The sequence below is a fragment of the Zootoca vivipara genome, chromosome 17 (genome assembly GCF_963506605.1).
Source record: "Zootoca vivipara chromosome 17, rZooViv1.1, whole genome shotgun sequence".
Classification (NCBI taxonomy): domain Eukaryota; kingdom Metazoa; phylum Chordata; class Lepidosauria; order Squamata; family Lacertidae; genus Zootoca; species Zootoca vivipara.
Window position 1 is genome coordinate 11794486 of NC_083292.1, and position 14266 is coordinate 11808751.

General features: G+C 47.5%; 1 protein-coding gene across 1 annotated transcript in view; it reads left to right on the forward strand.

Annotated features, from left to right (window-relative positions):
- Positions 1–2454: 2454 nt before the first annotated feature.
- Positions 2455–14266, forward strand: part of ARVCF (ARVCF delta catenin family member) — a 309481-nt gene continuing 297669 nt past the window's right edge. The window contains exon 1 of the mRNA XM_060269758.1: positions 2455–2511. The gene's annotated coding sequence lies outside the window, so the exon portion shown is untranslated. The remainder of the gene's footprint in view (positions 2512–14266) is intronic.

Genomic DNA, 14266 nt, shown 5'->3' on the forward strand with positions numbered 1-14266 from the left:
TGATGGGGGTCAACGAAAGAGGTTTAAAGACTCTCTCAAGGCAAATCTTTAAAAACGTACTATAAACACTGACAACTGGGGAACACTGGCCTGTGAGTGCTCCAGTTGGAGAACAGCCCTTACCAAAGGTGTCATGGGCCTTGAAGATTCTCGAACTCAGGATGAAACATGCTAAGAGGAAGGCACGCTTGGCAAACCCTCACCATGATCAACTCCCGCCTGGGAACCTATGTCCCCACTGTGCCATTTTGATGCCCCACCTTTGGCTGCAATGACATCATTACCACCTACAATTCCCTTTCTAGGGACCTTTTTGATAAACCTTTCGATGTTGGTGAAACCACGAAGACTGCGGTTATAAAAAGCAAAGGTTGTGTGTCTAGAAGGCAGAAGAGAGGGGAGAGGGAAGGAAAGGAAGAATGCCCCTATGATTCAGAGGCTGACTAGTGTATTAAACGTTGGTGTTTAGATAGTGTGATTTTGAGAACGCACAGAATACACGTAGGCTGTTGCGATGGGTAGAAGGACCAGAAAGTTGAACGGAATCAAAAGGAGCATTAAGTGAATCTGAAGGCTAATGAGATTTCCCTCCAAACTTGTTCCAACATCAGAGAACTCCATTCTTTGCTGTAGAAGGAAATTATGCAGAGACATTTCAGAGAGGATCCTAGTAGAAGAGACAGTTTGATTGCTGGACATGTTCCTCAGCCAGGGCATCAAGATCGTTTAGCCTTTTCATTGGCAATATGTGTCAATTATACCTTTCCCTTAAATTCTGAGAAGCCTCTTTTTCACTTCGTTTGTCTGCTCCCCTCCCATGATGTGCTGGGAAGCTAGAGTAGTTCAGGGGGGAAGTTACACTCAATGCTGACTGACACACCACTCATTACGGCTCTATTAGGCATTGCCCAAGGGTGGCTTGTGGCCTGGGCTTCTTCATTAAGAAACCGCCCCAGACTCTGCAACCTGAGCCAATGATGCAGACATGGCAAGGGGGATTGACTGAGTGAAGTGTTCTAACTTGAGATGGATTCGCAAGTGTGTTTTATGTTAGTTTTATTTTTCTGGATTTACACCGGAATCAGCCTTGCCGAGGCCTGACAGTTATCGGTTTGCAGTGATGCGGAGCTGGGCCTTTTCACTGGTGTTGCTATTGTTTTATTTATTTATTAAGGGTTTTCTTGGTATACAAAGATATGTGCAATGTCTCTCTTGGCATTTTTACAAATCAGTTTCATTTGTTGAGACATTGGTGAGGAGAGGGGAAGGAAAGTAGATAGGGGGAGGGTGGGGTGGGGTGACAATGTTTCTACAGGATTTTGCTTGAGAAGTGTGTGGGGTTTTTGTCAGCGTCGCTTGTGTAGGTCCTGTTGTTCACTTGTTTTCCTTTGATGGTGAGAGATGTTGGGGTTGGCCTAGGATATGAGTTGTTCCTTTGTGGTTGGCTGTGGTGGTCTTTGTTTTGTGTGTGAGTGGGGTGGGTAAGTGTTTTGGGTCAGGTTAACCATATTGATTCGTATGCTGTTGGTGGATCTTTGTCGTTGCCTTGTTGGGCTGTGTATGGTGTTGCTATTGTTATGTAAAGCTCTCCCTGCTGAAATACAAGAGAATGTCCATCTGTATTGGCATTCTGCCAGCTTTTGAAAGCAAACTTGCTTGTACTATATAGGCATTCCCTTGATCAATTGAACTGAGAACCCTGTTTGCATATTTTAAGCGGCAGGTGTTCACAGCCGTACCTCGGAAGTCGAACAGAATCCGTTCCGGAAGTCCGTTCGACTTCCAAAACAGTCAGAAACCAAGGCGCGGCTTCCGATTGGCTGCAGGAACATTCACAAACTGGAAGACTCACTTCTGGCTTTGTGGCGTTCAGGAGCCAAAACTTTCGACTCGCAAGGCGTTCCAGAACTAAGGTACGACTGTATTTTTTAATGCCCGTGTAACCATATATATATATTTTTTGCTTGTAAATAACTTACCGGTAGAAGTCTATTTTGGCATTGGCCAGTATATAAATAAAGAATGGCTAGGTTGTCTACATGCTCACACACTCCTCTCCATCTATCCATCCATCTCTCAAGGAACATTATCAGAAAGACACATTCTAGGCAGTCAAGGAAGGTAGACTGTCAAATAGACAGGCCTGGAGGGCCACATTTGGCCTCTGTGCCTGAGGCTCCCTACCCTGGGCCACGTTGGTTCTTAATCTGTGAGAAATCTCCCCAGCATCCAAGATAGGCACAATGAAATAAATCCTTTGTTCTCTCTCTCCCATGCATTGTTGTGGTTTTGTTTTTTGTTTTGTTTTTCTGTGAAAGTTATGCTAAAAGCTTAGGATCTTTTATTGTGGAAGTTTTGCCCACTTTTGTAAACATATTCATTCCCTTTCCGTTGTTGTGTTATTGAAGGTGTCTTTCTTTTCCTTGACAGTTTTCATCAAGCTAGGAATTCCCTGGGCTTAATATCAAGCAGGAGGATTCAGCCAAAAGGAGAGGAGCCTTCAGAAAAGAGGTATTGAATTCCTGCACTTCATTCCATGCTCTGTTCCTCCTGTGATGCTCTATTCCTTTGATATTACACAAAAAACCTTTTTTAATTCACAGAAGTCCTTGCTGCTTCCTGTGTTCTGATTAATTCTTGCTGTAATTAATTGGATTCCCCATTTGCTCCTCATCATCAGCCCGAAGTGTGTGGTGTTTGTTGCTGTGCAGCTGATTCTCCATTGTGAATGGAAGGTTGGGATAGGCTGAGATGGAAGGTCTTTGATATATAATGTCAGAAACTTGACTTTTCCAGCAGGACTAGAAATTCGCTGCTAAGTCTTCTGGGTGGCTGTGAAATGGGAACAAGGCAAAATGAGCTTTTTGCTAGCAAAATTAGCATTCCAAAGTATTATTTGAGCTTCGCTTTTCCATGCCATTCGTGGGGAAGGGCTGTCTGTTGCTCAGTGAACGTCTACCTGAAATGCTGGAGAGTAATCGTCTTCTCTCCTTGGCGATCCCTCATAACTGAGTAAGATTGTCTTCCACAAACACAGTTTTAAAAGTGAGTCTCTAAGTGACTGTGGAGGCCAATTCTGGATCCACACGTCCTTCCGCAGTGGGGACAGAAGTTTCCGGTCTGGAGTTGATCACGGTGAGGGTTTGCCAAGCGTGCCTTCCTCTTAGCACATTTCTCCCTTGTGTCTTGAGTTTGAGTGTCTTCAAAGCGTATCTGAAGAAGTGTGCATGCACACGAAAGCTCATACCAAAATATAAACTTAGTTGGTCTTTAAGGTGCTACTGAAGGAATTTTTTTATTTTGCTTCAAAGCCCATGACACCTTTGGTAAAGGCTGTTCTCCACTGACTCACAGGTCAGTGTTTCCCGGTTGTTGGTGTTTATACTACATTTTTAAAGATTTGCCTTGAGAGAGTCTTTGAACCTCCAACACTGGTGATCTTTGCTTCTTCTAGTACACTGGCATTAGTTCGCCTGTCTTCCCAGGTGATGTGTAACATTTTTCGGAGACACCGTTGATGGAATCTTTCGAGGAGTTGGAGATGGTGTTTATAAGTGGTCCATGTTTCACAAGCATACAATAGTTCAATAGCTTTGTAAACAAGCATTTTGGTTTCCCTGTGAATGTCCCGGTCCTCAAACACTCAGACAATGTTGAGCTGGGTGGACCAGTGATTTGATTCAGTGTAATGAAGCTTCCCATGATGTTCACTGTCTACACCATCATTTGCAGGGCTGACCCACTCATGAAGTCTCTCCCCAAATGAATCAACCCAGACCCTGTAGTCACCCTCTAAGGCCCTTTGTTGTGGGCCCCTTCCACAAGAGGTCTGGATGGTGGCAACACGAGAATAGGCCTTTTCTGTGGTGGCTCCCCACTTGTAGAATGCTCTCCCCAGGGAGGCTTGCCTGGCGCCTTCATTACATATCTTCAGGCGCCAGGCAAAAACTTTCCTCTTCTTCCAGGCCTTTGGCTAATTAAACAATCTATGACCTTTTAAGCTGCTTGTGGGGGGGTATTGTTTTTGTTTGTTATTATGGTATGCATTTTTGTGTTTTCATATTGTAAACCCCCCTGTGATCTGAAGGGCAGTATAAAAATTTAATAAATAATAATAATACTGAATTAAATGTGCTCAATCTGCTTTTGACAAGGGACACTGTGGCTGAATAGCGACATTTTTTTTAAAAAAAAACCCTTGTAGAGAATCTAATGCAAAGCTAGTTCTTATTTGTTTCCTTAAAAGCGAGAGAGAGAAAGAGAGAGAGAGAGTCTTGCTCTCTGCATCACATTTCATGTGCAGGTGGATATAGTCCTTACTTCAGCAGCTTTCAGTCATTTATTTCTGATTACCGGAAATAGTTCCTTTTGCTTCTCAAAACAACCCAAATCAAATTTTGTACATCAGTGCTACTAAGCTCTTCCCATTGTTGCCACTGAATGTCTCTGGTTTGGCACCAAAGTTGGCACGGACGTGCCATCTACACAAATGTTTATTTTAAATTAGACTTTGCCTGTCCTCAATCCTTGGAATTCTGCCTTGCAAAGTTTCTTCATATTTTGTTCTGCTCTCCCAAGTCCGCTTCCTACTCTCCTCCCCCTCCAGTCCTTTAATCTCATTTCATTTCTTTGTTGCTTTGTTTTGATGGGCAATTCTGTTCTCATAAATGGAAATGTTCAATGGTATTCTGCTGCAATTCAATACAGTTGTGTTTTTCGACTGGAGAGTTTTGCATCAAAAGGTAGGGTACTGCTTTATGCTGTTCCTGCATAGGATAAAGGGATGGAGTTCATTTTGTCCTAAGCACTTTGATCCTGTTGTGTACAACTCTCTGGTTTATGTAGACTTCTGTTTAAAGAAAAAACACCAAGTTTTTCATTATGGCTAAAAGCTATTCGTGTTTTGAACAGTCCGGGATCTAGGGTTTAAGAGTGAGAGATATTTATTTTTAAATGTTTTATGAGGTTAGATAATAAAAAGACGATAAAATCTTTCTTTTCCTGTTTCTAAGCAATAAGCAACAACAGAGTAGTTGTCTCTGGTAAAAAAAAAAAAGGGTAAAGGACCCCTGGATGGATAAGTCCAGTCAAAGGCGACTATGGGGTTACGGTGCTCATCTCACTTTCAGGCCAAGGGAACCAGCGTTTGTCCACAGACAGCTTTCCAGGTCATGTGGCCAGCAGGACTAAACCGCTTCTGGTGCAACGGGATACCGTGATGAGTGCCAGAGCATACAGAAATGCCGTTTACCTTCCCGCCACAGTGGTACCTATTTATCTACTTCAGGGGTTAGCAACCTTTTTCAGCCGTGGGCTGGTCCACCATCCATCAGACCATGTGGTGGGCCGGACTACATTTTGACAAAAAGAAGAAGAACGAATTCCTATGTCCCACAAATAACCCAGAGATGCATCCTATATAATAATGTCCAAGTTGTCCCTGCGTCCAAGCTGTCCCGTGTGTCCCTGGGTCACTGCGCATGTCCCCCAGAGACACAGGGATTGGACGGAGAGACTGCACCCGCGCGCACACACACACACGCTCCCCCCCCCGCCAACCGCCGCTTGCCCTCGCCCTCGCCTCTCGCATTGCCGTTAGAGAAGCCGCAGCCCCTTAGCCCACACAGCCAACGAACACGAGGGAGGACATAAGCAGCCACCACGGAGCTCGCTGACGGCACCTTGCCTCCGCTCCCACCTCATTTAGTGAGGGGGAGTGAGGCGCTCAGCACAGCACAGTTTGCAACATAGCAAGATACATTAAAATCAACTGCTGCAGATGTAAGAAATACAGTTGACAGTCAGGGAAAGACTCAATAGTCTCTCTCTTTCTCTCGGCCCTCTCTGCACCCCGCCGGGCAGGTCTACTCGGGAGGAAGCGGGCTTCAGAAGGCTGCCCTCCCCTTCTCCTCCCAGACGCAGCAGCCGAGCGCAGAGAGGGAGGTTAGGAGGAGCAGTGGCGGCAGCAGCAGCAGCCTGGCTGCACCAGGCAGCTCATAGAAAGGCTTTTCCGCTTTCTACCCACCCCTGCCCCTCCCCCAGCCCAGCCTCCCCTGGAGAATGAGAGAGAGAGACCGGGAGAGAGAGAGCTCTAGGCGCTCGCTGCTTTTTGCCTTGCAGCCTCCCATGGAGAGCTTTCCCGCGCGCGCCGGCTTCCCTTCGCAGAAACAAGCTCCTCCAGAAAGCCTGCGTTTCCACAAGCCCCTACCACCTTGCGCAGAAAGGGGTGCTTTCCTCTCCCTCTCTCGCCTTGCCTGCTTTGCCTGAAGGCCCCCCTCCCCACCACACTATAGGTAGGCATTGTTTGAGGCGCAAATACGGTGCCTGAGGTGGCTCTCCCAGCAAGCACCCTCTCCAGCTCTTGCCTGCAGCGCTCTTTGAATCCTGTCTCCATGCTACCCATGGCATTTCCCCTGCGCTAACACCAGCCCTTACCTATAACTCTCTGGGGCATGAACTCGACCCTTCCTGCACTCAGCCCCAAGGGATAAGAATCTACAGCTCTTAAGCACCTCTCTATTCCCCCCATTTCACCCCCAGCATATTCTTGCACTCTAGCTCAGGTTTTAGACTGTGTGAGATTGCTGTGTGTGTGTGTGTTTGTGTGTGTGTGTGTGTGTGTGTGTGTGAGAGAGAGAGAGAATCAGAATTATAGAGCTGGAAGGGACCTGGAGAGCCCTGTAGTACCCTTCCATGCAGTGCAGGAATCTTTTGTCCAACGTGGGGATCGAACCCAAAACCCTGAGAGGAAGAGTATCATGTTCTACCTATGGAGCTCAGGGCTAAGAGAGAGGTGTGTGTGTGTGTGTGTGTGTGTGTGTGTGTGTGTGTGTGTAAGAAGGGGGTATGGTTTGGCCCTGCCCACCTTTCCCCCCAGAGAACGTATTTGTCAGGTTCCCCACCCCTACCTTCAAGGGATTGTTGTGGGTCCCTAACCCCAGGCATTCCTGTTTAGGGCCTCCAGCTCAAAGACGGCTAGCTGGCAGGCTGCATCAGCCCCCCCCCCCAATGACTCTCCTCCCTTGCAAAAAAAAGTTGTCATCCTTTCACTGCTCCTGTGCTTCCCTGCTGTGAAGCCATCATGCCAAAAGGGCTTTTTTGTGGTGCCTCAAGGCTACCCACTTCCCCAGTTCAGTCATACCTACCTACATATGTTCCACAACATATGTTTCACCACATATGTTCTAGCACCCGTTATTTTTAACGGGCTTCAAGATACTAGTTTTAAATAAAAGCACACATTCTACTCATGAAAAAACATGCTGATTCCTGGACAGTCTGTGGGCCGGATTGAGAAGGCAATTGGGCCGCATCCTGCCCCCGGGCCTTGGGTTGCCTACCCCTGATCAACTTGCACTGGCGTGCTTTCAAACTGCTAGGTTGGCAGGAGCTGGGACAGAGCAGCGGGAGCTTACTCTGTTATGGGGATTCAAACCTCTGACCTTCTGATTGGCAAGCCCAAGAGGCTCAGTGGTTTCAACCACACCACCACCTGCCTCCCAGTAGTTGTCTCTGGTACCCCCCCCCTTAAAGAGGGGAATGTGGAAGCCAGTCTTCCTAGACAATCTATAGTAGCTTTCACCAACCTGGTGCCCTCTGGATGTTTAGGACTACAACATACCTGTCAACTGCCCTGGAAAAAACCAGGACATTCCATTTTTGTGTGTGAAAGTACGGCGACCATTTTGGGTGCTTTATTCTCTGACAATTTTAGGTTGAGAACTTGTACAAAAAACGTGTTTTTTCCCAGGTCCACGGTCTCACACAGTGCCCCAAAATGCATGTTTTTGGGTGCCATGTCCCCCAAGAAACATTTCCCCCAGGTCTGTGATCTCATGTGGGTCATGGCACTCATGCAGGATTTAAGATCCGGAAGATGGTGTCCCGGATTTGGGCTGCATCATGTTAGAGGATATGCTACAACTCCCATTAGACCCTGTCTGAAAAAGAAATAGCAACAGAAGGTATATATCTTTAGAGACAATGTGCATAGTACCTGGAGAATGTCCATATTGCCCAGAGAATGTACAAAATGCTATTAGGGCCTGTTGAGGATTGTGCATATCGAGTGGGAAATGTGCACAGTTCCTTCTTCATGGAAGGACAATGTGCACAGTTTCTATGCGGCCTGCTGAACTGGCTCAACGACTGGTTATTATGCACATTAACCACTCAGCTTACATTCCTCTCAAAGAGAAGTGTGTGTGAACCTGTTTAGAAAGAAGCCTACAGTACAAAAGCAACGTTTGCCTTCCTTGTGGTGCACACTTTTGCTTCTGCCCTCCTAACCACTGGAATGTGGCCCCCGATTGGTTACCCAGAAGGAAATGCAGCGCCTGAGCTGGGAAAGGTTCCCAAATCCTGGACTAGAGCAAATGTGGTGTTCTCTTGATGTTGGCGGACTCCAGCTCCCACCGGCCCCAGGGAGCTTCGCCCAGTGGTCAGGGATGATAGGAGTTCAACAGCCTCTGGTTGTACTCCTTGGCTAGAGTGCCACCATACCTAAGGCTACCGGTATATCTTGTGTTCTCTGCTCACTTTCGGAGCTGCAGGTGAATGCTGACTGCATCAACCCCAAAATAGAGCTCGTTTGTATGCATGGAGTCCCATAAAGCCTTTTTCTGGTTGCACAAATGTCTCTGGCGTAACAGGCGTAGGCTGCAAAGCTATTTTGGGCTTTTCTTGAGCACCTGCTGTGCTTTGCTTCACGGCAGGTGTGGGACATTTTCCTAGCCTGGAAGAGAGTCATCATAGCCTGTTGTCTCAGTCAGCCTGGTTCTTTGGACCAGAATTGCAATAATAATAATAATAATAATAATAATAATAATAATAATAATAATTTTACTGTTTATACCCCGCCCATCTGACTGGGTTGCCCCAGCCACTCTGGGCAGCTTCCAACTTATATAAAAACATAATAAAACATTAAACATTTAAAAAAGCTTCCTGTAAGGGTGACTTCCTACAGGGAGCCAGCCCCCATCATCCTAATGTCCACCTCGCCAAGCACAGGGAGCAGCAGTGGGTCTGAAGCAGCCAGGGGGGAGGGGAGAGACTTGGAGGGAGAGAGCAGCCAGCGTGTGGAATGATGGGAAAGCTCAGGGGAGGAGAGATGTAGGCAAGGGCCCTTCCACTGCCCTGACAGGGAGGAGACTGAGAGGGTATCGCTCCTTCCGGTACAAGAGTTAAGGAGAGCACCGCGACGCAGGTCAAGGGGGAGGCGTTTTGGGGTGTCCCGACTACTTTGCTGGTGTAGGAACAGACGTACGCCATTGCCGGATTCTGGTTCGGACTGAGAGGTCATGTTTAAAGCTATCTCTGCACTGTAAATACAATGCACAATAAAAGTCTTTAAAGACGAACTGGACTCAAGCGGAGTTACTCTAGAGTAGCCACGACGACCCTCTGACACTTCCCTATACAAGGCTGCCTTCAGATGTCTTCTAAAGGTTGTATGAGTTAATGAACGCATTGGCTCGGGGGTCGCATAACTCCATACCCTCTGGCATTTCTCCGGTGAAAATAGGGCTGTCCTAAGGAAAAGCGGAACATTCCGGGATCAAACCAGAATCATAGAATCATAGAGTTGGAAGAGACCACAAGGGCCATCCAGTCCAACCCCCTGCCAAGCAGGAAACACCATCAAAGCATTCTTGACATATGCCTGTCAAGCCTCTGCTTAAAGAACTCCAAAGAAGGAGAAACTGGGGTGGCTTCTGTAAATCTGGGACTAAAACAGGGACACTCAGAGAGTCTCCAGGGCTTCAGGCAGGGAATCTCTCCCAGTCCTACCTGAAGATGCCAGGGATTGAACTTGAACCCTTCTGCATGCAAAGCAGATACCCTACCACTAAGCCACTTCCCTCCCTCAAGGGCTGTAGCTTTAGCGTCACTTAAATACATGTCCCGCCCTGCCCCCCCCGGAGGCAGCAGAATCTTGGGGCTGGGCTTGGAAGAGCACGTGACAAGCCCAAGCCAAGACAGCTTGGTTTCTCCCACCCCAGAGTTGCGAAGTTAATTGGCGGCTCTCGAGAGTTCGCTGCCGATGCTCCTAGTCAGGCGGCGACGCTCTGAAGCGGGAGGCAACAAAGACAGTTCTGTTTGGCAGCATTGCCCGAGACGTTTCCATGCCAGAATCCATCCCTTGGGACGATGGGCCTCCGCGAGAGTCATCATTAAAATGTATCTGTTTTCCCTTGCCTTGGAATGAAGAGACTGATTATTCCCGACATCCAGCGAGACCCGGTGCATTTGCTTCTCGCAGATATTGCTTATTTGTGCTCTGAGGTGGGTTGCCTTGCTTTTCCTTGCATTAGAGAGGACTTTTCCTCCGGAGTTTCTCCCTGCTCCAAGGGCAGGAGACTGATATTCAAAGTCTGAGGCGAGAACTGATGGGTTTCAATCGATAGGGAAGTGAACCTTCTTGAGCTTTGTGCATAATGTTTCCAGGTGGGAGGAGGAAGAATAAAGCCCCATTTTCAAGGGCTGCATTTGGATTATCATACAATGCAGAGATGAGGAACCTCCAGCAAGGGGTTGGGGGCAGTGGCAGAGCAAGCCAATCAAGCGCCTGGGGTGGGCCCTATTTGTGCCCTATGCCCAGGGGTGGGGCCATCCATCCACAGGGGCAGAGCCAGCCGGAGCAGGACACTCCATGGGGCCTCAGGAGTCTGCCTACCTCCTCCCATTCAGCTGCCCTACAGCTTAGGGCAGGCACCCCCAAACTTTGGCCCTCCAGATGTTTTGGACTACAATTCCCATCTTTCCTGACCACTGGTCCTGTTAGCTAGGGATCATGGGAGCTGTAGGCCAAAACATCTGGAGGGCCACAGTTTGAGGATGCCTGGCTTAGGGGGAGGCTGCGGGCGGACCATTTGGGGCAGCTCAGAGCCTGTGGGCACCCAAGCCACCGCGTCACTCCCAGGTGAGATGCGTGGCTTGGGTGTGCTGCAGGCCCCACGGTGAGTGCTGCCCAGCATTTTCACACGCCTCAGTGGTGACACCCGGGGCGGCCTGCCCCCCACCACACCCCCTTCCTCCGCCCCTGGGTGGGGGACAAACGCAGCACTTGAGACCACTTTTTCTGGCCTTTCAGAATCTCCTCAGGCCACACCCAGTCATGTTTTATGCCCCACTTTGGTGTTTTTGCCTGGCTGGAATGTGTCATTGAACTGTAATAATACCTCTTTCTTGCCTGAATGGACGACAGAGATGTGGAAACTACCCTACTGAACAAACAGGAAAAATTATAATTTGCTGCTCTGTTTCCGAGCACAAGTGTTGGTGCTGACCTTTAAAGCCTTAAACGGCCTCAGTCCAGTATACCTGAAGGAGCGTCTCCACCCCCATCGTTCTGCCCGGACACTGAGGTCCAGCTCTGAGGGCCTTCTGGCGGTTCCCTTGCTGTGAGAAGCTAAGTTACAGGGAATCAGGCAGAGGGCCTTCTCGGTAGTGGCACCCGCCCTGTGGAATGCCCTCCCACCAGATGTCAAAGAGAAAAACAACTAACAGACTTTTAGAAGACATCTGAAGGCAGCCCTGTTTAGGGAAGCTTTTCATGTTTGACAGACTATTGTACTTTAACATTTTGTTGGAAGCTGCTCAGAGTGGCTGGGGAAACCCAGCCAGATGGGCAGGGTATAAATTATTATTATTATTATTATTATTATTATTATTATTATTATTATTAGCATTAGCATTAGCATTGCATTGCATTATTATTTTGTCCACTTTGGCCTCTCCTACCACTGGTATCTGGCCCTTAGAATGTTGCCTAGCAAGGAATGTGGCCCTTGAGCTGAAGGTTCCTCACCCCTGATATATTGGCTTAATAAGCTGAGATGCAAATGAGCCTTTCCTCTTGTGTATGAATAATTGGAACATTGGATAATGAGTGGACATCCAGGGCTTCAAATCCTAGCCTGGCTTGGTCCAAGGCCATTAACCATAGTTTCTTGGATCAGCCATTATGGGAAACCATAGTGAACTGAAGACTTCCTGGCATGATCCACATCTGACAGCTGTACTTTCCTAGTTCAGATGAAATGGAAAGCTGCTGACCTTGGGTCATCTGGAAGGCAGTTGAATGTCCTCCAGGAAGCATTGCCTGGGGGCATTGTGGGAAATGATGGTTCGCAGCTGCCCGCCACCACTACCTGGTATGCCTAGGGACAAGTCCTCCAGTGTATGAGGACTCCTGCTAAAATTAATTCTGCAAAGGGGCTCTTCAAACCTGGAGCCAATCCCTGCCTGGCCTATTACCCAATATCTGATCCCGCTGCAATTTGGTGGGAAAACCAGCTGTTCCTCAGGGCTGTAGGGCTCCAGAACAGGGTTTCCAAAATGGGTCTCCAGCTGGTTTTGGACTACAACTCCCATCATCCCTGACTGTTGGTCCTGCTAACTAGGGATGATGGGAGTTGTAGTCCAATAACAGCTGGGGATCCAAGTTTGGGAAACTGATCTCGAAAGAAGGAACTGAATGTTGAAACTGGACGTTGGGAAGATTCAGCATGGACAAAAGGTGGGTCTTCTTCACACAGTTAACGTATGACATTTGCTGCCACAAGATGTAGTGATGGCCACCAGCTTGGATGGCTTTAGAAGAGGATCAGATACTGTAGATTCATGGAGGAGAAGGCTCTCAGCGGCTACTAGCCATGACAGCTGCCATTTATGATTACAGCCGTACCTCGGAAATCGGATGCCTTGCGAGTCGAACGTTTTGGCTCCCGAACGTTAGTTAGTGTTCCGGTTTGCAAACGTTCTTTGGAACCTGAATGTCCGTCGTGGCTTCCACCAATTGGCTGTAGGAGCTTTGTGTAGCCAATCGGAGGCTGTGCCTTGGTTCCCGAATGTTTTGAAAGTCAAACGGACTTCCGGAATGGATTCCGTTCGACTTCCGAAATACGAGTGTATTTATTTCAACCATTTGCATTCCGCTTAATCACAGCCATCTTTAAGTGCTGTGCATGAGACCCAATACAGTAAGACTAACAATGAGTTAAAACTATAAAATCAGAATTCAGTTAAGAAGCCTGCTGGAAGAAAAGTCTTCAGGAAATGTCAGACATTCAACAGGGAAGGGGCCTGTTTGACTTAGATGCAGGAAGCCTCTGAATTCCAGTTGCTGTGAATCGCAAGTGGGGAGATCGCTGTTGCACCCAGGTCCTGCTGGTGGGGTTTCAAGAGGCAACTTGTTGGCCACTGTGAGAACAGGATGTTGGACCAGATGGGCCACAGGCCTGATCCTGCAGGGCTCCTCACTGGTTCTCATAAGAGTAGGAGAGTTTGCAGCGAGCAGAAACTGTTCAATGTGTGCATTTCTCTCTAAGCTCTTGAGAAATCCCATGCAATAAGCTTGTTTTGAACTCCATACAATACTTTATTCTTTAAGGAGGGGGGGGGAGACACAACCCCTAAACCAATAACCCACCACATGGCAGATATTAATTGTTTGATTCAGGCATATCCATTTTGCTTTAATGCATTTATTCGTGTTACTCCCTCAAAGCGGGAATGAACGTTGTTCTCATAAATCCAGAGAGACGCACACAGAGAAAAAACATGCCCCGAAGTCGTACAAACGTTTTTTGGGGGGTTGCAGAAATGGAGCTACACAGCGGTGTGTTTGATTGTGTCTATTTTTTTAAAAAAAAACCACCCGAAAATGAAATAAACAGAGCTGCAGACACTTTCCTCTGCACTCCAATCTCTAGACCTAATTAGCTCTCTGCAATATGGCACCTTCCCAAACATAAAGTCTCCCAATAGCCTGAAATCAAATTATTTGACTGGGCTAATTGTCATGTAAAATAACCAATCCCTCTGCCTCTTTTTGCTCATCCAGCCAGTGGCAGATCTTCCCCTTGAATTCAAATCCATGTAAGTGATTAATCACATGGCTAGACGGTGCGCTTTAGATTGGAGCATTAAGTCGCTCTGTGTTCTCAGTCTCTGTGCAATACTATTTATAGCATCAATTAACTCCTCATCTTTGGAATATCCTGTTTGACACATCTGTTACAGAGCCCACACAGATACTTGGCTGTGCGCACAAATTCCCTATTGTTTCCATCAGGACCCACCCAACCATTGACACTCGGATTGTTTTCTTTCCTCCCCTGAAGCCTCTGGGCTCAATTCTATAATCGGAGTACAAAGAATCAAGAAATTGCCATAGCCTTCTAACTTCCCATCAAGGCCCAAACCGATAATCTCAGGAGTTAATCCAAAGTCACTCATTCATAACTACATTGGATTGCTT